At 40.1% G+C, this 25,489-nt stretch overlaps 1 protein-coding gene across 1 annotated transcript in view; it reads right to left on the reverse strand.

Annotated features, from left to right (window-relative positions):
- The window catches only part of CFAP46 (cilia and flagella associated protein 46), a 3,596,153-nt gene that overhangs the window by 2,302,756 nt on the left and 1,267,908 nt on the right, over window positions 1-25,489 (reverse strand). The window lies entirely within an intron of this gene.

Below are 25,489 nucleotides of genomic sequence, written 5' to 3' on the forward strand. Positions count from 1 at the left end.
GAAATCTACACCTTCATACATATCAGGGCATTTAATAACTGAAAGTATGAAATATTACCTTCCGTTATAAACACACCACAGCATGGAGCTGCAAATGCAATGAAACAGATTCTATTTTGGCTTGAATTTCTACTTTAATATCCTTACTCCTATTCAAGTTGAACCGCTCCTTATGTCATATGAGATGCAAAAAATGCCCACACATCACCAAATCTACCACTCCTAATCCCAGCACTGGAACTAGCACCTTATTAGGGGCTATTTTCTTCAGTATTACACACAGATAAAAGGGTTCCTCTATCATGCTGAATTCTATTTATGACCCACTAGTCTTTAAAAGCTCTGCATCTCCTCCTTCATTTATCTTAGGGCATTCACTCCTCAAAAGTATGGAATGCTCCCTAATTAAAGAATTCAGCTCCATCAACTGGAACCCCTCTGCAAATGAGAGAAAGATTATTCCATTGCCTTGGACTTCTTCACAAAGATAGTTACTCACATTCAAGACAAACTAATTCCAAAAACAGTGGCATACCAGTGATCCAGAAAATTCCCACTGATTTTGCCATTATCAACAATCACCTCGGGAGAAGGTACTGCACCTGTTTTTTGGGGAAAAGAAAGTATAATTGTGAAGGAGCTTAGCATAACAGTAAAATGTTGCAGCATTCTTTACAACTGGGATATCCTGCTGAGGCTAACCAAACATATGGCTAGCATTCCAAAACCTTTACCCTTTCCAGGTGCTGTAAAGCAGACACGTGCTACATTCCAGGAAATAAGGTACATATGAGATGTAGGAGTGGCAAATCCTTATAAGTGAATTGCCCCAGAAAAAACAGACAACCCAAGAGTAAAAACAGCATGCATATCTAAGAAGGGAAAAAGAAGATGCAAGAAAGACCTTTTTGCCAGACAGAAGGCACCAGACAAGAAAAGGAGGGAGGGCCAGAAAACTGCAACTGTGTGACGTAGCACATGGGCCAGAATACTGCAACTGTGAGATGTAGGACATGGGCCAGAATACTGCAACTGTGAGACGTAGGACATGGGCCAGAATACTGCAACTGAGAGACGTAGGACATGGGCCAGAATACTGCAACTGAGAGACGTAGGACATGGGCCAGAATACTGCAACTGTGAGACGTAGGACATGGGCCAGAATACTGCAACTGTGAGATGCAGGACATGGGCCAGAATACTGCAACTGTGAGATGTAGGACATGGGCCAGAAAACTGCAACTGTGAGATGTAGGACATGGGCCAGAATACTGCAACTGTGAGATGTAGGACATGGGCCAGAAAACTGCAACTGTGAGATGTAGGACATGGGCCAGAAAACTGCAACTGTGAGACGTAGGACATGGGCCAGAAAACTGCAACTGTGAGACGTAGGACATGGGCCAGAATACTGCAACTGTGAGACGTAGGACATGGGCCAGAAAACTGCAACTGTGAGATGCAGGACATGGGCCAGAAAACTGCAACTGTGAGATGTAGGACATGGGCCAGAAAACTGCAACTGTGAGACGTAGGACATGGGCCAGAAAACTGCAACTGTGAGACGCAGGACATGGGCCAGAAAACTGCAACTGTGAGACGTAGGACATGGGCCAGAAAACTGCAACTGTGAGATGTAGGACATGGGCCAGAATACTGCAACTGTGAGACGTAGGACATGGGCCAGAATACTGCAACTGTGAGATGCAGGACATGGGCCAGAATACTGCAACTGTGAGATGCAGGACATGGGCCAGAATACTGCAACTGTGAGATGTAGGACATGGGCCAGAAAACTGCAACCGTGAGACGTAGGACATGGGCCAGAAAACTGCAACTGTGAGACGTAGGACATGGGCCAGAATACTGCAACTGTGAGATGTAGGACATGGGCCAGAAAACTGCAACTGTGAGATGTAGGACATGGGCCAGAAAACTGCAACTGTGAGATGTAGGACATGGGCCAGAAAACTGCAACTGTGAGATGTAGGACATGGGCCAGAAAACTGCAACTGTGAGATGTAGGACATGGGCCAGAAAACTGCAACTGTGAGATGTAGGACATGGGCCAGAAAACTGCAACTGTGAGATGTAGGACATAAAAGACGTTATGTACTCACCATGACATTCTATGTTTGTTGCCCAGTATCTCGCCTTCATTTTTGCTGGTTGGGTTCGTAGCTGATCCTCGGCTCTGACTTGGCTGCATACCAAAGCTCGAGAACTTCTTCTGGCTCGAGGCTACAACCTATCCCAGGATGCTTAGTGGCTGTTCCCCAGATCTCGTTTGAGAGACTACTCCCTAGAGTATGCTAACATGCAGAAAATAAATTTTTATGAAACATATTGGTCATAAAGGTAAAGAGGGAAGAAGGGAATCAGACCATCTATGCCAATTGTAAAGTCCTCTAGATCCTCCAGGAGGGGGAATGGATGGGTGGGACGCAAGAATGAAGGCGAGATACTGGACAACAAACATGGAATGTTATGGTGAGTACATAACTTTTTTATGTTATGTTGTCCTATCTTGCCTTCATTCTTGGTGGTTGGGACAGAGTCCCCAGCACCTTTTTCTTGGGTGGCTCAATGGAATAAACTCTTCAGGACAGTGATACCAAAGGGTGCCCTGTTCCGGGAGGCCACATTTACTTTGTAATGAGAGATAAAGGTGTGAGGATTAACCCATGTAGCAGCAGCACAAATTGAATCCAATAGGAGTCTGCATTGAAAAGCAATGGAAGTAGACATCGCTCTAGTTGAATGTCCTTCAACCTTCTCTGGCGGTTCTTTATTATGAGAATTACAGACATAGGTGATGGTCTGAGTAAGCCATTTGGACAAAGTAACTTTTGAGACTGCCATACCTTTTTTTATTTTCTAAATAGGAAACAAACTTGTCTGACTTTCTGAAATCTTTAGTCCTATGCAAGTAAAAACGCAACTGTGTATGCACATCCATTTGGTGAAGCTTATATTCTGCCTTGCTGCCATAGCTAGGAAAAAATACAGGCAATTCTATAGATTGGTTTAAATTCACTTCAGAACAAACTTTTGGTAAGAAGGAAGGATTTGTTCTGAAGGAAACTCTATCTTTGTAGAAAATCAAATATGGAGGGCGGATAGACAAAGCTTGCAACTCTGAAACTCTCCTAGGTGAAGTAATTGCTGTCAAAAAGACTGCTTTCCAAGATAAAAATTTTAGTGGACAAGAGGATGCTGATTTGAAGGGGGAAGGATCAAGGATGATCACACTAATTTAAGGTCCCATGGAGGAGGAGGTTCTCGTAAGGGTGATCTTAATAGAAAAGTACCCCTGAGGAAAGCTTTGCATAATCTATGGAACATTACATTGGATCTGAGGTCTCCCACATGAAAATTTGATACGACTGCTAATTGTATTCGTATAGTGGCTGCAGCTGCCCCTTGATTAAAGACTTCTATCAGAAATTCCAAAATTGCAGGTATGGGGGCTGTAAAGGGTTTCTATGTGTTGTTTGTCCACCCAACAAGAGAACCTCCACCATTTGCTTGTGTAAAGTTTCCTAGTCATTTTTTTGTGCGAGGAAACAAGAACGTGGCGTACTGCAAGGGATAATTCTGGAAGCCTGGCTAAGATTGGAAGTGGAGTTACCAAACTGTCAGCATGAGGCTCCGAAGAGCAGGATAGAGCATTCCTGACTGATGCGTCAGAAAATCCAGCACTGGGTCCAGGATTCATGGGTCCTCCTGAAGGTGGGGCCAAAGGAATGGGAACCATATCTGACGAGGCCAGTAAGGAGCAATGAGAATTAACCTGCAACTCAATGACTTGGCTTCCTAAATCACCTTCGGAATCAATGGAAATGGGGGAAAAGCATAGAGAAGTCCCAGAGGCTAATCATGGACAAGTGCATCCCTCGGTGACTCTCCCGGAAGGGAAATGAGGGCAAAGTAGTTGCTACATTTGGCATTGAATGGAGTGGCAAAAAGGTCGCAGCAAGGCTGGCGCCATTTGTGAAAGATTTGATTCGCAACTTTCTTATTCAGGGACCACTCGTGACACATGAGAATTGCTCTGCTTAGTCTGTCTGCTATTATGCTGGATTTCCCCGGATGTGTGTTGCTGTCAGAAAGCGATGAGAAGAAATTGCCCATTGCCAAACTTTCTGGGCCTCTGGACATAGGGAATATGATCTGGTTCCCCCGTTTGTTGATGTACCATACCACCGACATATTGTCTGTCTGAATTGCAATAGTCCGCATGGGAAGAGAGTTCTGAAATGCTTGCAATGCCAGAAGCACCGCCCTCATCTTAAGAACACTGATGTGCAAATGGTACTTGTGATCTTCCCAAACCCCTTGGACAGTCTGTCCCAGATAATGCCCCCCCCCCCCCCAATCTGGGACGTGTCCATGGTTACTGTAGTGACAGGTTGGGGAAGTACAAATGGTCTACCCATCGTTACCCGAGTGGACTGAAGCCACCATAGTAGGTCCCTCTTGCAGAAATCCATAATGAAAATCTTGTGAGACATGGGTAACTCCTGTATGGACCATTGAGCGAAGAGAAGCCACTGTAATATCCACATGTGTAGTCGTGCCAGTGGAACTAGTGTTATCGCTGCTGCCATTGAGTCTAAGACCTTGAGGACAAATTTTGCCTGTACCTTTTTCTTCTCGAGTAGGATAGATACTTGACGGCATAGCATTTGCATTCTCTCTTGAGGCAATTTTGCTACCATGTCATTTGTGTTTAATTCTGCAACTATAAAGGTAATACACTGTGATGGCAACAAGGCAGATTTTTCTGTATTTATACTAATGCCTAGGTCTGAGCAGAGATAGATGGTGGCATCCCTCGCTCTGATCAGTAGGTGCTTGGTGGTGGCAGTCAGGAGCCAGTTGTCTACATATGGAAATTCCTGGAATCCTTGATGTCTCAGGTGAGCAATAACTACTGCCATGCATTTGGTAAACACTCTGGGGGCTGTAGTGAGACCAAAGGGTAGACCTCCAAAATGATGATAACTGGCTCCCAGCCGGAAGCGTAGAAATCTTCTAGAGTGCCTGTCCATCTTTATGTGGTAGTACGCATCCTGAAGATATAAACAGCACATCCAATTGTCTTATCCCAGAAAAGGGAGTATAGACTGCAGTGTTACCATTTGGAATTTTGCTTTCTTTACTGGCTTGCTTAGTCTGCTGAGATCCAATATTGGTCTCCAGTCCCCTGTCTTTTTTGGAACTAAAAAGAACGTTGTGTAAATTCCGGATCCAATTTGGTCTGCGGGGACTTCTTGGATGACTCTTTTTTCAAGCAACCTTTGAATTTCTAGGGTTGCTTGATCCCTCTGACCAGGTGGAATGTCTGGGATTGACTTTGACGGATGAGGTGGACAGTGGAAAGGAATGTTGCATCCCCTGGATATAATGGACTGTACCCATTTCTCTTGAGTCAATTGTAGCCAGGCTTCTGGGTACAGTGATATTCTTCCCCCAACTGCCTCCAGAAGTGGACAGTCAGACCTCCTTTCAGGAGCACTGGAAGGGCCGACCGGAGAATGTATCTCTGTCACTCTGCTTTTGCGGACCCCTTCTGCCACATGGATGGCGTCTTCCATTGTTATTCCCTCCTCTGCCCCTGGGGAAGGATCACCACGTGCATTCCACAAGGCTCCTTTGGACTTCTGGAACCACATTTTTTCTGCTCTTTTGGCCTTTAGGATAAGGTCTGGTAGGGGCAGAAAAACGTACTCCAATGGCAGAGTCTTGCCATCTTGTTGGCTCCTGGTGAGAGTCTCTTTTACTTTTGGCCAGAACAAGGACAAGCCATCAAAAAAGGTGTCAATAAAGGAAGATCTGAAGGGTTCCACAAATTCGCAAAGGCGCATCCAGGAATGTCTCCTAAGAGCTATTCCTGTGCATGCTGCCCTGCTTGCTCCATCGGCTGTGTAGGAAATAAGTGCATGGAGGAGAGACTCCTTGTTCGGTGGATGGACAAATGCAGAACTTTCAGCTAACTCCTTCTTTGTGACCGCTGCCACCACCATCGCATCTACTGGAACTCCCCTTTGTTAAGTATTGTCTATACTCTGGGGCCGTAATGAACTTATTTGGCCTCCACTAAACAGGGTCTACTGACTCTGGAGAGTCCCACACCTTTCGACTTACAACACCCAGGAGAGGGTCAAAGGGCGGAGACACCCAAGAGGTGGAGGGGAAAGAGCCAAATGTCTCCAGGTATACAGACTCATTCTCAGAAGGAGAGAGGGATTTCCAGCTGCCCCTCTGCTTAAGGATCTCTAGGATGCCTGAAAAAGAGACATCCTAAGAGGGGAACTGTGGGGACCCTTCCGAATCCTCTAAGTCTGTATCAGAAGTGATGGACTCAGGGGAGTCTATGTGCTTCATCTTACACTGTCTCTTCCGAGGGACCTTCTCAAGGGGGTGTTCTGGGGGAGGTGTCAGAAGTGGGAGTTCCACCCATTGGGGTTTCCTTAGGCACTGACTTTCTACTCTGGGGCTGATGGAGTGATGATGAAGCAGTAGAAACTGGCCCTTTAGGGGGAAGAGTGGCTGGAGCCGAAGGTGGAGCAGTCTCAGTGGAGAGAACACACCTCATCACCTTGAAGGCACCGCGATCCTGGGCTGGGAAGAACTCCAGTCCCAAGGGACTGGGAGATCTCCCCGGCTCTAAGCAGAGTGGCTCCGAGGCTGATGTGAGAGCCAAACTCACCTGTGCCGACGTGCCAAGTGGGAAAGTCAGTTCCGACTAGGGTCTGACTCGACTCTCCCCCAGCAGCTGACCAGGGAGTGTCGGCTTCCAGATCCCTCAATGGAAGACAGCATTGATAAGATTGGAGCAGATGTTGGAACCAAAATATCATGGGTGATTACTGGCTCCGCCGGTTCCAGCACAACGACTTCCAGACACTCTGGCTCTGAAATTGCCCCAGACGGAGGAGGAAAAGATGGCACCTGAAGTACAGTGGTTGGCTCAACATTCTGATGGGTGGGGCTTGAAAGAAATTGTGCCAGAGCCCGCATCTGCAGCAACCTCTTCACCACCCGATAAACTTCTGGAGGACCGAGAGGAATGGGTCGATGACCTGTGACTACCTGCCACAGACTGTAGTAAGGAAGACTGATGGTGACTGACTTTTTTTGGCTCCGCGATAGTTTTGAGGATTCAGATGGAAATGAGGGAGGCCCAGGTTTGTCGGAAGCAATGACCTTCGGCTCAGAAGATGCTTGTTCCTTATGACTGCTTGATGGCTCAGACACTGGAGCCGACGAAGCTGGCTTTTTGTCTTGTCCGATTTAGAAGCCTGATTACCTTCTTCAAAAGGGCCTTTCAACAAACCTCTTAAAATGAGTTTATTTTTTCTTTCCTGTATAGCCCTTGCACTAAACCCATGACAAATGGAGCAAGAATCCTGCAGCTGGACTGCTCCTAAATAATACACACAACTTGTGTGTCCGTGCATTAGATACATTTTCTGGGTACATGAATCGCACTTTTTAAACCCAGACTGTCCCAACTCCTTAACAGATCCTTTAGACATCATAAAAGATACCAGGTAAAACTACTAGCAACGACAATAACAATAACAGTATTGAGGCAAATCTAAATGAGTTTTTTTTTTTTTTTTTTTTTTTTTTTTAACTAGGAAAGAAAAGGGTGGGAGGAGGAGACAACTCTAAGTTAAATGACAGTCTCCTCCAACTCGACGAGACGCCTCTAACTTAAATGGTGACTCCTTAAAGAAAGGGGAAGAAGCCCTGTAAAAAAAAAAACAACGGGCTAAAGAGAAGGAATCCTCTAACTTAAATGGATTCTTTAAGGGGATAGAAGAAGAAGAAAAAGGGCCCTAAAGAGAACAGCTGAAGAACACACCCAAGTAATTAAAACAACACACACAAGCACACTACTTGGTCAGAGAAGATATTAGTAGACTCTAATAAAAAAGTTTTTGTCAAAAACATAGAGAAAAATGTATAATAAAGTAATTACTAGCCTGAGCCAGCAAAGACAATCCCGATGCTTCAAGCAGCAAACAAGATCTGGGGAACAGCCGCTAGGCATCCTGGGATAGGTTGTAGCCTAGAGCCAGTAGAAGATCTCGAGCTTTGGTATGTAGCCGAGTTGGAGCCGAGGATTGGCTCCAAATCCAACCAGCAAGAATGAAGGCGAGATAGGACAACATAACATCAATAGTTACCTACTTACAATAACGTTAGATTCATGTTGTATCATATTCATCCGGTTCAACCAATGACTCATCAGATCTGACCTTGGTGCCTTTTTAGAAGCTGTGGATCCAGGGATCTAACGTCTCCACCTACACATAATTCCCTCCACCCCCACTTTAGTACCTCAGATCAAGTCCCCCACTTCAGTACCTCAGATCAAGGTTGCCAACATTACATTAGCTACCTATCTACACATAATTTTAAGAATAGAAATAAGGAAATCAATGGTAAAACTGAAAACAAAACCATAAGAAGCTGTCTACAGACAGGGTCTTAACTGAGGTCTTCTCTGTCACCAATAGCAGTCAATGACAATATTGGAATACAGAACACAGGATGGTTGTCGAACCAAATGAAAATGAGACAACATGGATCTACAGTTATTGTAAGTACATACCTTTCATATCTGAGGTCGTCTATTTTTGTCCGATTCAACCTTTTTGACAGATTCCCAAGCTGTCATATACCCGAGTGGTATCAAGGAAGGACATTTCTGAGGATGGAACTAAAAGAGGATCGTGATCTACACTGTATATGCAACTTTTCATGAGACACAAAGGTATGGATGGCGGATCATGTTGCTGCTGCACAAATATCATGAAAGGGAACTGTATTCAAAAAAGCTGTAGGGTGGCCACTGCTCTTGTAGAATGAGCTCTGGGTTTAGTTTGTAAGGACAGTCCTTGCCTGTACACAAAGGAAAGGCATTCTGACAAACATCTGGATAAAGTAACTTTAGATCTGCTTTTCCTAGTTTCATTGTAGAAAAGACTACTGATAACCAATATGACTACTGATAACCAATATGACTACTGATAACCAATATGACTACTGATAACCAATATGACTACTGATAACCAATATGACTTTCGGAAATATTTTGTTCCATGAAGGCAGAAGCTGAGCTGTTGAAAATTCAGCATATGCAAGATATACTCCATTTGTTTGAGAATCTTGGAAAAAATACCAGTGAATGACACCGTGATTTAGATTTGTTTCGGAAGTCACCGTCACCTTCGGGAGACAGGATAAATTTTGTTCTTAATGCCATTCTGTCTTTATGAAACACTAAATATGAAGGTTTACAGAAAATTCATCTAGCCAAGGGAATTGTAACAAGAAAAATGGTTTTCCAGTAAAGGAACTTTAGGTCCACTAAAGCTGTTGGTTCAAAGGGAGCTTGAGTCAATGCTGGCAATGTCCCAAGGATGTACTAGATTTCAAATTAGTGGCCCAAGGAAGAAGGTTCTCTTAAGAAAGGCTTTATAAATTTTAGTGGTGTCATTATGTCCTATGTGAAATTTGAAATAACAGCCATTTCTACTTTAACAGTTGAAAAACTTGACTGCTTTTGAAAATGCTCAGACAAAAACAGAAAACAGTCAGGAGAGGTGCTGAGAAAGATCTAAGCTTTTTTGATAAAGCCCAACTGGAAATCTTTTCTGTTTACTCTGGTAAATCTTTTTTGTGTAATGTTTCTGAGAAGCTGTAATAATGTAAGCAACCAAAGAAGACAGCCTGGCACTCTGGCTATTAAATGAAGAAACCATGTGGTTTATTTGGGTCTGGTAGAGACAACCCAAATGGGTGACTTAGATGACTACCCAGATCTTCTAACATCCAAGGTGGATATACTAGGTGAGGCCAGAGGAAGAGGAACCAAACCTCTCAGGACAAAAGAGGGCAATGAGGATCACTATGGTCTTCCACCTTCTGGCTTACTGAATGAATCTGGTTATTAATGGTATCGGGGAAAGGCACAGAGGAGACCCGAGGGGGCCAACTGTGGAATAGAGCATCCATCAGAGCTTACGCTGTGGATAGATCATGGCAAAGTAATTGCACTTTTTGTTTAGGTAGGATATGAAAAGATCACAGCAAGGTTGGCCTCAGTGACTAAAAATCTGAACTGCTCCTGTCTGATTGAGGGACTACTCATTAGGCAGGAATATTGATCTGTTCAGTTTCTCTACTAGAACATTTGATGTTGCTGGAATGTGAATTGCTATCAGAAATCAATGGGAAGGCATCGCCCACTGACACACTCTCATGGCTTTCTGACAAAGAGGGTATGAATGGGTTCTGCCTTGTTTATTGATATCGCAGACTGCTGCCATGTTGTCTGTCTGAACAGAAATCACACCTTTGGGGAGGACTTCCTGAAAAACCTGCAACACCAGGAGGATTGCCCTCATTTCCAAAACACTAATGTGAAGATCGTCATTTAGCGGTGACCAAGAACCTTGCACTGTTCTCCTTCAAAATGCCCCCACCCTCACTCCAGAAGGAAAGCATCCATGTTTGCTGCGGCCAGTGGGAGTGCTGGACAAAAAGATCTGCCTTCTATCACTGATGGAGAGGTTATCCACCATTTTATGTGATCCCTGAACACCTGCGTTGTTTGAATTTTGGAATGGAGAGAATGAATTGCTTGAGACCACTGCACTGTGAGAGTCCACTGCAATACCATCACGTGGCTAAGGGGACCAATGTGATTGCAGAAGCCATCAAACATAGTAAACAAAGTATTAGTCTTGCTTGGGAAGAAGGATGCTAGATGACTAACATGGCCACTACATGTAGGGAAATCACTCTGGCAGTTGATAGCTCTATAACCTAATAAACTGTGGCAAATAATGAAATGGCCTTAGCGCAAAGATGGCTGAAGCATAAACAAGCCCTAGACTCCCTGTTAGGGGGATGTATACTGGAATTCTGTTCAGCAATTTGCTTTCTGGCAGCCGCTGCCATGACCATGGCATCAATAGGCCCCCCTTTAGCCCAAAACTCGTTTCCCAAAGGTGGTACCAGAATCTTGTCTGGTCTTCTGGATGTGGGTTCAACTGTGTCAGGTTCCTTCCATGCTTGCTGAGAGACCAAATCAATGAGCTCATCAGCAGGTGGAGTAACCCAGGAGGTAGACAGGTCACTTACAAAAGCCTCCAGGAATGCTGACTCCTCACATGAAGGGTTGCTGGGGGGGGGGGGGTGTCCAACCACCTCTCTTTTTTAGGATCTCAAGGATGTCTCCAAATGAAACATCTTCTGGAGGTGATCGTATGGACCCTTCACCTTCATCGAAGTCTGTATCATCTGTGACTGACTCGTGTGGATAGTCCAACTGCTTCCTCTTGCATTTCTTCTTCCTAGGGACTTCCTCAGTGGGGTGTTCTGGGCAGGTATTGGAAGAAACTGTAATACCCTGCTGGGAAACCTGGAGATCACGGACTGGCTGTATCTGTGATAAATAGTCATGAGGCTCTAAGCTCAGAGACATCAGGGTTGAAGGTTAAGGATCTCAGGGATTTAGATTCTTCTACCCCATCAGGGCAGGGAATACACTCTTCACAACTTCGAAGGCTGATCATCCTGAAGAGAGACAGAGAAGAACCCAGCACTGAGAAGACAAGCTTCTGGACCACTGTCCTCCCCTGCTATAAAGGCAATCTCCCCGAAGCCGGAGCGGAGCTATCTAGTGCTGAGGCTCAGAGGGCAGAGATCACTCTGACAACTTTAGAGTAGAGTCTAACACCTCAGATCTGACAGGGAGGCTTCAGATCCATGTCATCTGGATCCAAAGAAATCTGAACCAGAGCACTCAGAGCAAGCTTCAGAACTCAGCCAGATGGACTCAGGAGGCTAGGATCCAGGAACTCTGAAACAAACAAAGGCATCAGAGGAGGAGGTTGATGTGGCAGTGTAGCTGATGCACGGGCCTCCTCACCCAAGGGGGTAGGAGCTGGCAAGACACCCTTCTGAATCTGCTCAGAGATAAACTTCGGCATCATTATTTCCATATCTTCCTCTGCCAGACTTCTGGATGAATGAGTCGACTTCGAGTGCTGTTGTTCCAAAAAGGGTGAAGGCAATCCAGAAGGTACAGAATCAATGGGAAGTGATTATCTGGTGCTGGAGAGAACTACAGGACTAGAAGCAATCAGATCAGACTGCTTTTTTGTTGTATCCGAGACAGTCAGGTCCATCGCTTTTGTATTCCTTGGATCGGAGGGTGAAGAACTTCCTTTTTCTAGATGGCTCTGAAACCGAGGTGGATAAGGTAGAAGGCTTCTGAGATGAACGCTTAATTTGTTTTTTGTTTGGAGACTGAGCCCCAGATATCACTTCTCCAAACAAGGAAGGTAACAATCCTATTAAGATGAGCTTAGTTATCCTCTCTACTGCAGCCCTAGGACTGAAATTATGTCAGAATGAACTATCCTCTTGCAGATGTTGTGGCCCTAAGCAATAAACAGTGTATGGGCATCTGACAGTGGTAGCTTTTGCCCCACTTGAGATGCTTCTTAAACCCAGATGGGTCTTTTTCCGCCATTCTACTATCGACAATAAGACTGAAAGATCACGTAAGACAGATATTTATTTATTTATTTTATTTTATTTTACATTTGTTGACCGGGCTAGTCCAACTGGATATATGTCCATTTTCAGTAGAGGCCCGGGGAGAAAAGCTCCAGTACAGTAACAAATAAAAAGTAAAATAGTGTCTAATAAAAAGTTTACATAGAGAAAAAATATAGTAATACATTTTGGTGCACACTGGTTAGTTAGAGTTTACAAAAATATCAAACACATGGTAAGTAACAAATAACAATCAATGGTTTAAAAAGAAATACTATTTACAAAATTATTAGATATGACATTTATATAAAGTATGACATAGTAGGTTACAAAGTAAACAGTGCTACTTACAGATGAAATAAGAACAAGTTATCCAAAGGGGAAAGTAGGGGGAAAATTAGTACAGTTAATCAGTTAGTCAGGGTTGTTGCAAGGGCATAGCCATTTTGTTCTGAGGAATATTTTCAGTTTTTGTTTGAAGAGGGGTAGAGAAGGAAGAAAAGTTGATTCAGTAGGTAGTAAATTCCAGTTTTTCCCAGTAGTGTTTGAGAACAGAGTCTCACCTGCCATGTTGTTTGACTTACTAATGTTAGCTAACAGTTTATTAGATGATCGTAAATTAGTAAGATTTTTATAGGGGGTAATGATGTTTGAAAGTGTTGGAGTATTATTTGGGTGGTAGAGGATTTTATGTGCGATGATAAGTTGACTATATTGAAGCAGATTTTGTAGCTCAAGCCATCCTAGTTGTTTTAGATTCTGACCGTGATGGGTTCTATAGGGATTACCAGTGGCAAATCTTGCAATATTGTTATAGGATGTAGCTAGTTTGGAACAATTATGTTTTGACAGATTAGTATAGATTGGTGAGGCATAAAGTAGTGTTGAGATAAGATGGGAGTGGGCAATAGTAGATCTTGCTATAGGAGTAAGGAAGGATTTGATTCTATATAGGGAGCCCATTTTTCTGTTGACTGTTTTTATGGTGTTATTAATATGGGAGTCGAAGATGAGGTTGTTGTCTATAGTGATTCCTTGGAGCTTAGTGGTAGCATCAGGGGATATGACGGTACCATTGTTAGAAGTAACAGAGAAATCTAAAGGTATATGCTTCCGGGTAGGGGCAAAAAGCAGGAGCTTAGTTTTTTTTTGATTCAGGAGGAGGCATCGTTTTAGGAACCATGATTCAACTATGTTAAACATTTTCTGAGTAAGGGACTGTAGTTCTGATAAAGATTTTCCCATGCAGATTATTGTGGAATCATCTGCATATTGTATACAGGTTGCAAGAGGAGTAGCTTTACAGAGATCATTAATAAAAATGGAGAATAGTAGAGGACCTAGAATGGAGCCCTGGGGAACACCTAGTGTAACTGGCAGGTGGGATGATAGATTATTTTCCCACATAACAGCTTGCTGTCGGTTGCTTAGGTAAGATATATATATATATATATATATATATAAAAAACAGAAGAGAGAATTATAACAACTGAAGGCTAGAAGTGGAGAAAGGAAAAGAGAAATTACCAACTATGGTAAATGAAGACCTACGAACTCGTAAGAGGGTAAGGGTTAAAAAAGGTAAGAAATTATACTAGAATATAAAAAATATTAGATGTTAGGAGATTTTTAAAGGAAAAACTGTCACTTATCTGTGAAAGCACGAGAGCTAGGCTTACCATGTCTTTTTGCAAAAAGCGACAAATGAGATCTGACTTGGGTTAGGGTTGGTGCACTATGGGTAAGGGAGAACCTCGAGAGCTTTTTGGTTACCATAAACTTTAGTAATGGCCCAGCTGTATCCGACGATTGGATCCAAATCCATCAGTTGAGGACAGAATGAAAACTGATCAGATTCCTGGTTATGCGGTTCCCTCTGCCTCTATGTTGACATCTGTTGGAGTCTCCTCCTCCTCTGCTGTAGGGAAGTCTGTGTTCAGAAGATTCATGGTGATAACCATGCAACTTTCTAAATCACATTTTTTTGCCACTCATCTGATTCCTAGAAAAACTTCTTTGAGGAGTAAGGAAATGGATTCCCACAGCAGACAGAGATTTGCTATTCTGTTCATTCCTGGTCAGTGTGTAGCTTTTATTTTAGGTCCAAAGGAAGCACTGACAAAGGACATCTTGAAGCTTTCTGAGAAGTCGCAAAGGCACACCCAAGTGTGCTGGTAGAGTGTAATGCCAGTGCTTGCTGCCCTAGCGGCACCATCAGCTACTTGAGATAGCAGACGCTCACAAAGGCACACCCAAGTGTGCTGGTAGAGTGTAATGCCAGTGCTTGCTGCCCAGACTGCACCATCAGCTACTTGAGATAGCAGACGCATGGTCACATTAGACACTGACTGAAGAGTCAACAGCTGGGGTGTCCATAGTTTTTTGAATGTCCCTTGATAAGTTACCAGAAAGTGTCCCGGTGAGCTCCTTTGTCAAATCTCTCTGGAAACATGTGATACATGCCAAATAGTTCAGTGTTCTGAGTGCAAATGTCACTGAACTACATATCTGTTTCCCAAATCTATTCAGCTCCCTTGATTTCCCTATTAGACTGATGGACAAAGAACCTTCTTCAGATAGCTCCTTCTTTGTGGCTGCCACTACAACCTTAGCATCTACCGGTGAACCTTGCTCCAGTGTTTTCTACTCTTGGGGGCTACCAATATCGTATCTAATTTCTTAGGGATAGGTTCCACCGCATCAGGGTCCTTTCATGCCCGCTGAGCCACAAGATAAGGGCATCAGCAGACAGTACCACCCCAGATGCAGATGAGCCAAAACCAAAGGCATTGAGCAGTGCACTTTCCTCTGCCAAAGGGGTGTCAATGGAACAGCTTCTTCACTTCATCAATTCCAGGATGTCACTGAAAGTGACAACTTCTTCACCTTTATTTAAGTCTGTGTCTTCTGTGACCATCTCTGGTGAGTTCAAGTGTTTCTGTTTACATGTGTGTTTTCTGTGACCCTGTCTTAGGGAAGCATCACAAGGGGATGAATCAGAGAACTCATATGTCGACTGACCTCTAGGCCAACTGGTACTGACTACCCTGACAATTTGAATGGAGAGACAGAGAAGCAGAGCCCAAAAAAGGTTGGGACAGAGACAAGCTGGAAGATAACATCTTTTCTTTTTGTCTACCCAAAACTCTTTCAAAGGCCTGAAATGCCAAAGCTGCAATCAGAACTGAAGGAGCACTGCCATCATCCGAGGATGAAGGCATCTTCGCTGTCCCAATGGGCTTTGGCATCGACACTGACTTTGGATGCCAGCTATAGAAGGCCAAGGCCTCAAGAGGCAGAGATGGCTCTGACAGCTTGTCAACTCACCTCCCCAAGTCCCACTGTTGACGGTTTGTCTCTAAGACTCATCCCAATCCAAATGCATTGGAGTCCAGACACAGGAAAGGACACTCCTACAGCTGGAGTTGTCTGAACTATCAGTTCCAGCAAAGGTACATTGGGGAAGTTTGGATCCATGTTAACTGACCCCTTGGACGGAACACAGATAACAGAGGGGGGTTATTGGACCTATACCTGGGTCAGTCAATATGGACAGAGCCAGGAGAATCCAAAGTTGAACTGTGTCCCATGAATTTCCTCATCATTTTATCAACATCCATCTCTGTAAGATGTCTAGTAGACCAAGCAGACCTCGATTATGATGCCACTGTCAACGGCCTGAAGTATTGCTTTTTCTGTAAGATTGGTGAAGGAAGTCTCGAACTCGCTGTTTTGTTGAAAATCTAAGTCTTGGTGAGGAAGATCGGACCTGAGGAGTTGGTGGATCCTAGTTCCTTGGTGTCTTATAATCTGGACCCAATGTGTCTGTTTGATCCAGGTATTTTTTTTCTTGTTTTGTCTGTCTTCTTCTCTTCTGATTTTTCCCTGGGTTTGCCCTTCCCTTGTCTGTATTGCTGTAGTTTCAAAAGAGGAACAAGTCTTGCAGTCAACATTCAAATGGGCTGCGCCTAAACAGTATATGCACAGCGAGTGCAGGTCCTGTGGGGGAATTTTATGCCTACAAGCCGTGCACTTTTTAATCCTTGAAAAAAAAATAGTTTTTTTTGAAAAACACAGTAACTGTATTAATCTGAACTTGTACTAGAACAAACTATAGCCGTATTAAAAAAAAAAAACACCCGTAGACTCCAAGTAATCTTAACTACTGACCAAAAGGGCCTCTCTAACTATTTTAAGAATCGTTAAGTATAACTAAGTAAACACAGAAATTTATGAGCTAAGTCTGATCCTAAAACTTTGAAAACACACAAAGAAGACTAACTACCACCAGTAATCCTAATGACAGAAAATACTTCTTACTAAATATTACAACTCACTAAGGCTACTAAATATATATATATATATATATATATACATATACACACACAACTTTTTCTGAAAGGAGAAGGGAACAGTTAAGAAACAGCTATAATAACCATAATGAGTGAATACATTTAGCACTGATGCAAGCCCTATGGATACACGTCCGCATGCTTCAGGCAGCACATGAGATCCAAGATACTAAGCTGGGGTGCAGGGAGTTATAGGTAGTGGAAAAGTTACAGCCTTGGAGTCACAGCTTTGAAAAAGGCAATAAGGTGGATCCAGTTGGATAAGACAACCTAAAGGTTGAATTGGATTAAAGCAGACAATAAAGGATCCAGTCTTATAGTAAGATTTTACACAACTGCACTATATCCTTCCTTATCACTGTTACAGTATTCTTTACAACAGGGCGTGTACAAAAGCTACCAGAGAGGATGGCAGGAAGAAGCCACAGAGGAGCTCTCCAAAAACCCATGAATGATGGCCCTGACAAAACCTGCCCTGGTCCTAGAAATGACATACAACTTATAATGTTTGGTAAATGTGTGCACACAAGACCAAGAAGCAGCTTCCATAATGGATCGCATACCCAACACTCTTGAAAAAGGCACCACAAGAGGCAACCACCCTAGTAGAATGAGCATGAACAGAAGAAGAAAACAATCTGTAATGAAAAGAACAGCAAAAGGAAATGGCCTTAGAGATACAGGAGAAGATGGCTTGCTTAGATACAGCCAAACACAATTTCCTGGATAGGCATACAGAATCATCCCCTTCCAGGAAAAATCAAGGTGTCCACTTTCCAAGCCAGAGGACATGGCACTTTGGAACAAAACTGGAAATGTTGTCTGTTCAGAGGGGAAGCAAAAATATCTACTTGAGGAGTACCCCACTGATGTACTATGTCCATGAGCACCTACTTGTAAGGATCTGTCCTGGACCTGTTCAAAGAGTCTGCCACAAGATTTTGTTCTGAGCAAATGTAAATAAGCCTGAAGAAACAATTGATAGCGGATGGCAAAATGCCACTCTTGAAGAGCCAACCTGCAAAGAAGTTAAGACTTTGTGCCTCCGCTTGTTGACGTATCACATGCCTGTAGTTCTATCTGTGAAATTCCTTAGAGGACCTGGAACCAAAAGAGACTGGAAGGCATGAAGGGCCAGTATGACAACTCTCATCTCCTTGATGTCTGCCAGTAGTTGATGAGGCCAAAGTCCCTGGACCTTGACCGAATGTATCCATGTACAGCTACTGAGTGGGAAGAGGAAACTGAAAAGACAGACCTGGATTCAGGGAAATTTGGTGAATCTGCCAGTGGAGTTTGAGCTTGAGACAGGGCAAGTAAGAACAGGAAAACCAGAGTATGGCAGTGCTGAAGCCAAACAATTTTGAGATACTACTGAAATCCTCTCATACGGAGTTTGGCAAAGGGAACCATGTGAATAGTGGATGTCATATACCCTACAGCTTGCAGAAATTCCTTTGCTGGAAGGACTGACAGAGGGAGAAGAGACTGACAAAATGTCAAAGAGAGGACAGTGGGAGGAGGAGAGAAGCCATCATGTGGTATGGTCTGAATCCTGCATCCCAAAAACACCTGGTACTAAGAGTGAGTCCACAAAGACTTTTGGACATTTATGATGAACCCCACCACTGCAAAGAAACAGCAAAGTGAAGTGAAAATTCCAGTGCAGGAGTTGCTAAGAGGGGGCTGAATCAAAAGGCTGTCCAAATAAGGGAATATTTGAATTCGAAGGGTACCACTGGGGCCAGACATTTGGTAAATACCCTCACAGTTGTAGAAAGATGAAAAGGCAAAGCAGAGACCTTGTAATGTAAGGAAGAATGAGAGAAATGAAACAAAAATCCTGAAAAGAGGGTGAATAGGAATATGCATCCTTTAAATCCAGAGTCACCAGAAAAGCTTGGAGAAACAACAAAGGAAAACAGTGTCTGGAGAGACATCCTGATGGAAGGACCTTTTCAGAAAAGTGCTGAGAAAGGAAAGTTGCAGTAGGAGTCTCCAAGATCTTTACTTTCCTGAAACCTAAAACATACTGGAGTAAAAGCCCTGTCCTACTGAAAAGGGGAAAAGTCTGGATGGCCTCTGTACCAAAAGATCATGAAGAACCACAGGAAGATTAAGTAGCCGGCAAGGAGGAGGTTCAGCAGACCTGAAAATGGGGGAAGGGACTTCTAAATCATAAAATAACCATTTTAGCTAATGAAAAGCACCCATGAATCTATGGTGATCTGCTGTCAGACAGGAAAAGACAGAGGAACACAGAGAGATGAGAAAAATCTGGCTGACAGGTATATGTGGTTGAATATCATACGGAAACAGATTTGTCAGGGAAAGCAGGCTTTTGATCCTTATGACCATGAGAAGGCTTGTTAAGAAAAACGTCTTGTAAGACCTTTTACCTCTAGAAAGCTGTCTAGATTGCCAATAACTGAAGGAAGGCTTAGATATATAATTTCTATGGAATTTAGGAACAGGAGAAAGAAAATCTGCATAACTTTACCCTTATTCTGCAGGGTCTTTATGAGCTCAACAGCTGCAGCACCAAAGAGATTCTGGTTGTCCAAAGCAGAATCCAGTAATTTAGCCTTGATGTCTGTAGGAAGACCCTGTAGGCTCAACCAAGAGTACCTCTTCACAGATCGGCATGCAGCAGCCCCAGCGGAGGCATCAGCAGCATCACAGCTACATTCAACAGAATGGCCAGCCAACCTGAGACACGGAACTCAAATGGGAAATGGCAGAAATGTTTGTCTCACAGTCAGGCATATCAGTCACAATGCCCCCAGACTTGGAACGAAGAGCTAGAACATATGAGTCTGGCAGTTAATGGCCATCAATCAAAGGTAGAAGGAAGTGTACACTTTTTTTTTTTTTTTTGCTCAAAAAATTATTTTTATTAATTTATTTCAAAAATATTAGAGTTTCAAATGTAAATGTTTGTGCTACTTTAAACAAATAATTAAGCTATATACATTTTATACATAAGGCCTGAGTTAGAAATAATAGATACAACCATTTGAGTCGGTTTTGTATATATTATGAGTTGAAATGTTTTTCTTCAGTTTTCTTCTTTTAAGTAGAGTCCGAGTCTACTTCTAGTGTCTTAAAAAGAGTTGAGATCTTTTCCCAAGGGTTGTTATACCATGGCTTAGGCAAAATCCTTTGTTCTTTTACTTTGACTTCCCATTGTAGAAGTTTCCTTTAGTAAGCCCAAGAATTCTTCAAATGATGGTTCTGAAGTGGATTTCCATTTCCTGGTTACGCATTTTCTAGCAACTGCTAGGATAGTCCATAACAAATACAAGTTTGTTTTATTCATTGTAGATTCTTCATTAACATTCAACAAAATTAGTGATTTAGACAAAACAAAAGAATCAGTAAATATGGCTTGAAGAAAATTACCAATATCTTCCCAATATTTTTTAACTTTACTACAGTCATAAAAAATATGTAGCCAATCTGCTTTATTTGCAGACATCTCCAACAAGTAACATTTTGTGAATAATTCATTTTAGCTATTCTATTGGGTGTAAAATATGATCTGTGTAGGAATTTCCATGTGAAAATTCTCCAGTATTGAATATTTGATGTTAGTTTTATAGAATAAAGTAAATCAATTTTACTCTCCAAAGATAAATTTATTGCATGTCCTTTGATAATGAAATCCCAATAGTTTTGGTTAATTGTAATCTTATAACTCATTAATAATTTATATATTTTTGAGATTATATTCTTATTTTTATCATAGACAACTTCATATAGATATTTTTTTAATTTTGGTCTGACTTTAAAAGGAGAATTATTAATTAACCTACATAGATCCTGTGAGTAAAATAAAATATCTTGTAAAACAAGCCAATCTGAAAGTAAAAGGTCATATGTATTTATTATTAGTTGACCATCCATTACTCTTTGATTGTCTATATTTTGTTCCCAACAAGTAAAATGTTTTGGTTCCCATATGGAAAATATATTCCTATGAAATGTATTAGGAAATTCTTAGTAGAACCAAAGGGAGTTATTAAATCCATCCAAATTTTTATGTCTGAATTATTTATAACAAACTTTTTAAATATGTTAAACATATAGTTTATAAAGTCTAAGTTGGTTGGTCTTGTAATATTATACTGTATTCCTATAGATAAAATATGCCAGGGTTTATTAATTTGATTGTCTAACATGAGATTATTTATTAAAGAGTTTTTTTCTGGAATACATAATGGTATGTAGGGTTTTCCAATTTGAAGAGTAATTAGGATCAATCCAATTTAAAATTGTTCTAAATACAGAGGCTTTTATATATGTCTCAATGTCTGGAAAATGTATTCCTCCTTTTTCCCATGGTCTGATATGATGTGTAAGAGCTACTCTATTTTTACTTGGATACCATAAAAAAAATAGTAAATTATTGTTTATTTCTTTTAATATATGTTTATCCGGTATCATAGGAATGGCTTGAGCTATATATAATATTTTTGGCAAGAGAATAATTTTTATTAACTGAAGTCTGTCTTCAAAGTTTAAATATATTTTATTCCATTTTAGTATATAGTTTTTTATATTATCTAAGATATTTTTAAAATTTATAGAAAGAATTTCTTTTATATTGTTACACAAGACTATACCCAAGTAATTTATTGTATAAATGTGTTTGCCTATCATATGATTACCTTCTATTATTAAATCGCTGTTTTTGTTCAATAACATGAAGTTAAATTTTGACTTATTAAAATGAAGACCCGAGATCAAGTAAAAATTCTCTACTTCCTCCTCTAATTCTTTTAGAGATTGCTTTGAAGTAGATAATGTAAGCAGTATGTCATCTGCAAATAACATAATTTTAGAGTTATATTTTCCATATACATCAATGCCTATTTTTATATTAGACCAAATTGAAGAAGCAAATAGTTCAATAGCCAGTGCGAGTAATATGGGGGACATAGGACAACCTTGTTTTGTTCCTTCTGTTACAGCTATAGACTCAGAAGTGAATGGTCCTAGTTTTACATATGCTAAATTATTTTTATATATATTCTTTATTAATGAAACAAATGTAGAAGGGAAGTCATAGAGAATTAAAATCTTGAACAAATATTCCCAATTTAATGAATCAAAGGCTTTTTCTATGTCCAATGTTATTAATAGGGCTTCCTGATTTTGTCTATTTAGAATCTCTATAAGTGTCAGTACTCTTTGAATATTATCATAGGTATGTCTGTTATAAATAAAGCCCATTTGATCCTCGTTTATAACAAGTATCAAGAATGTTTTAATTCTATTCACTATAACAGACAAATATTTTATAATCATTATTGAGTAACGATATCGGTCTATAAGAATTACACTGAGTATTTATTTATTTTATTTATTTATTTAACATTTGTTGACCGGGAATGTCCAACTAAGTTACACAGAGCCTGTTTTCAGCGGAGGCCCGGGGAGAAATGCTCCAGATGCATGTCTTTGGAATGTGGGAGGAAACCCACGCAAACACAGGGAGAACATGCAAACTCCACACAGAAGGCACCCCAGCTGAGAATCGAACCGGAGAACCTCTTGCTGTGAGGCGACAACGTTAACCGCTGCACCACTGTGCCGCCCAGTGTAGGAGCCTTATTTTCTTTTACTATAGATGTTATTAGTGAATACCTCCATGAAGGCGGAATTACATTATGAGTTTGAACTTCTAGCAAAGTTTTGTGGAATAGTGAGGTTATGGATGCTGGAAAATTGTATATAGTTCTATTATAATGTCATTCATTCCAGGGGCTTTACTACTTTTGCTTTCTTTAATACTATTTGTAACTTCTTTGTATGTAATTTGATTTTTGTATATCTGATTTCAACTTTTCAGGTAATTTCATAACTTTGGGAAATGTGAATTCTAGATTTGGGTGATTGTTAACATTTTTATCCGAATCATAGTGCTTCCTATAATGGAATTTAAATGCATCAAGAATTTCACTTATATCAGAAACCTTTTTGTTATTTTTCCCTTCATGAATGATATTCGTAATATTATTTAGTCTAGATTGTTTCTTTATTCTGGATGCTAAGTTATGCATGTATCTTGGTGAAGTGGAGTAAGAATTTCATTTTAATTTTTCCAATGCTAGATTTGTTTTATGAGCAAGAATTTCATTATATTTTTTATTTAAATCCTCATTTTTTTTTTTATTATCAGTGTTGTTTGTTAGGTCAATGTTTTTAAGATTTATGATCTTTTTTTGTATATTGTCTAATTCTGATTCCCTTTCTTTTTTTTATTTCTATACCACGCAAGAATTTTATCATATAAATAGACTTTTAAACTGTCCCATATCATTATTATATTTAATTATTCAGTATAATTAGTGTCTAAGAAAAATTGTAGTTCTAGGTTTAGCCAAGGTTTAAATTCTTTTAATTTTGTAATATAGGCTGGTATTCTTGTTATAAAATTTTTTTAAACTCCATTTGAATTTTGAGAATAAGAGCATTATGATCTGAAATAGGACAATGAATTATTGTAAAATTTACTATTTTTGTATTTAAGTTTTGTGAAACATAAATGTTATTTATTCTAGTATGAGTACTGAATCTATAATCTTGATGGGAAATAGTAAAGAGTTATTTTCTTTAAATTTATATGTGTCAATTAAATTATGAATCTCAATCCATTTATTAAATAATTTAGCTATTGGCTTAAGGCGTATGTTTCTAATATTTGTAGTTTCCAAATTGTCTAAGATACAATTAAAATCTCCAGCCATTATCAGATTACCGTCATACGTGTTACTTATAAAGTCTAAATGTTCTTTTGCAGTTCCAGTACCCATATCAGGAATCCAGTATGTTTACTAATGTCTAAATTCTATTATTATATTTTATTATAACTATTGTCAAGAGGCCTTCTTTATCTTCATAACTGTAAATAATTTGAGGATTAATAATGCTTTTTTTCCACAAAGTTATTACTCCTCGTTTTTTTTATGTGAGGAATGGGCTAATATTAAGTATTCATCTGGGTTCCAGATATGTTTATCAGTTGTATTAAAGTGAGATTATTGAAGAAATATTACTTGTGCTTTATTAATTTTTAGGTATCTTAATAAATTTGATCTTTTCTTAAGGTTATTCAAGCCATTAACAATTATAGAAAGCGATGTCAAATCCATGAAATTTATTTAGTTCAGTAATAATTGTGATCGAACCCAACTCAGTACTCTATTTTGATAAATAGATTGCTCGTGTGACTCTTCTTTCCTATCCTTTTCTGTTGTTAGATATATGTTGTATTCTAATTCAGGCCTATAAAAATGAAAAAAGTTAAATACAAAGTCAACTACATTTAATAATAAAAAATAGTAATACCAATAAACTCCTACTAGACATGGAATGATATACATTCCCAATCTGTTAGATAAAAAAGGATCCAACAGATTGTCCCTCATACCTTAACAGCAAAGAATTTCTGTGAGCTCCATAATGATTTACTGGAGATATGTTTCTAATAAAAGCTGTTTAACTACAGTAGACTTTAATAGAACAGTATTTTGAAAGATACATGTTTAACACTTAATACCAGTATAAGCAAAAAATATTATCAAACTATATGATTCTATAAATCAAGTAGCATAAATACATATACCATTTCCGTACACACTTACTCATTAAATAAGGATAATAACTCTACATGCCAAATAAGCAAAGACAAAATCAAATCTAGGAGATGACTAAGTGTATATAACTAAATGTTATACCCTGTTATAGATAATAATAACCAAAATTTTGCTTATCTAAATAATTATATCACAGAACTTATATATTTGTTATCAAGTATCTTTTAAAACACAAATTAAACTTTTAATATTAAAATTTTGAGAAGGCTTTGTTTAATTTTAGAGGTAAAAAATGTCCTATTTAGAAATAAATATCTATTTGAAGCATGTCTTGTCATTATGTTTACAAGGATGGCTGTTCCATATCACCTTCTCATAGATATTTATAGACCTATTCTAGTCATAAATTCCCAAAACATCTTTCAGCATGGTCAATAAAAACAATTCAGAGTTTACCATTCGGATTAAATATTTAATTCTTTACAGCATATGTAGAGTTTGAGATGTGCTGTTTATTTTTATAGTGATCTGTTTTACTTTTGTTTGCAGAGAGCTCCATTTTGTGGTACAATTAATAATTGTCTAATTTCCTTATTATTTACTCTAGTAGACAACATTGTACTTGAAAAGGACCAACATAATATAATGCTATTTGTATGTATAGTAAATCTGGCATTTATGCACTATTACAACCAAGCTCCAGACCCAGCAACTATGTTTGCAATGGAGATTTGGTTAATTTATATATAATAAAGGAATCTACTCTTAGATTTAAAACACCTCGACCTCAGCCCCAACTCTGTGGGCCTATTTTATTTTCAGTGTATGGTGACCAAATAATGTTTACAAGTCTTATACAAAAGTGTTTGACAGCACTTTCTAATAACAGTTATTACAAATGAAAAACACACTGATATTGCAATCAAAGTGTTTGAAGATAAAAAAGAA

Source organism: Protopterus annectens, chromosome 14.part0 (assembly GCF_019279795.1).
Source record: "Protopterus annectens isolate FY-2018-M chromosome 14.part0, PAN1.0, whole genome shotgun sequence".
NCBI lineage: Eukaryota > Metazoa > Chordata > Ceratodontiformes > Protopteridae > Protopterus > Protopterus annectens.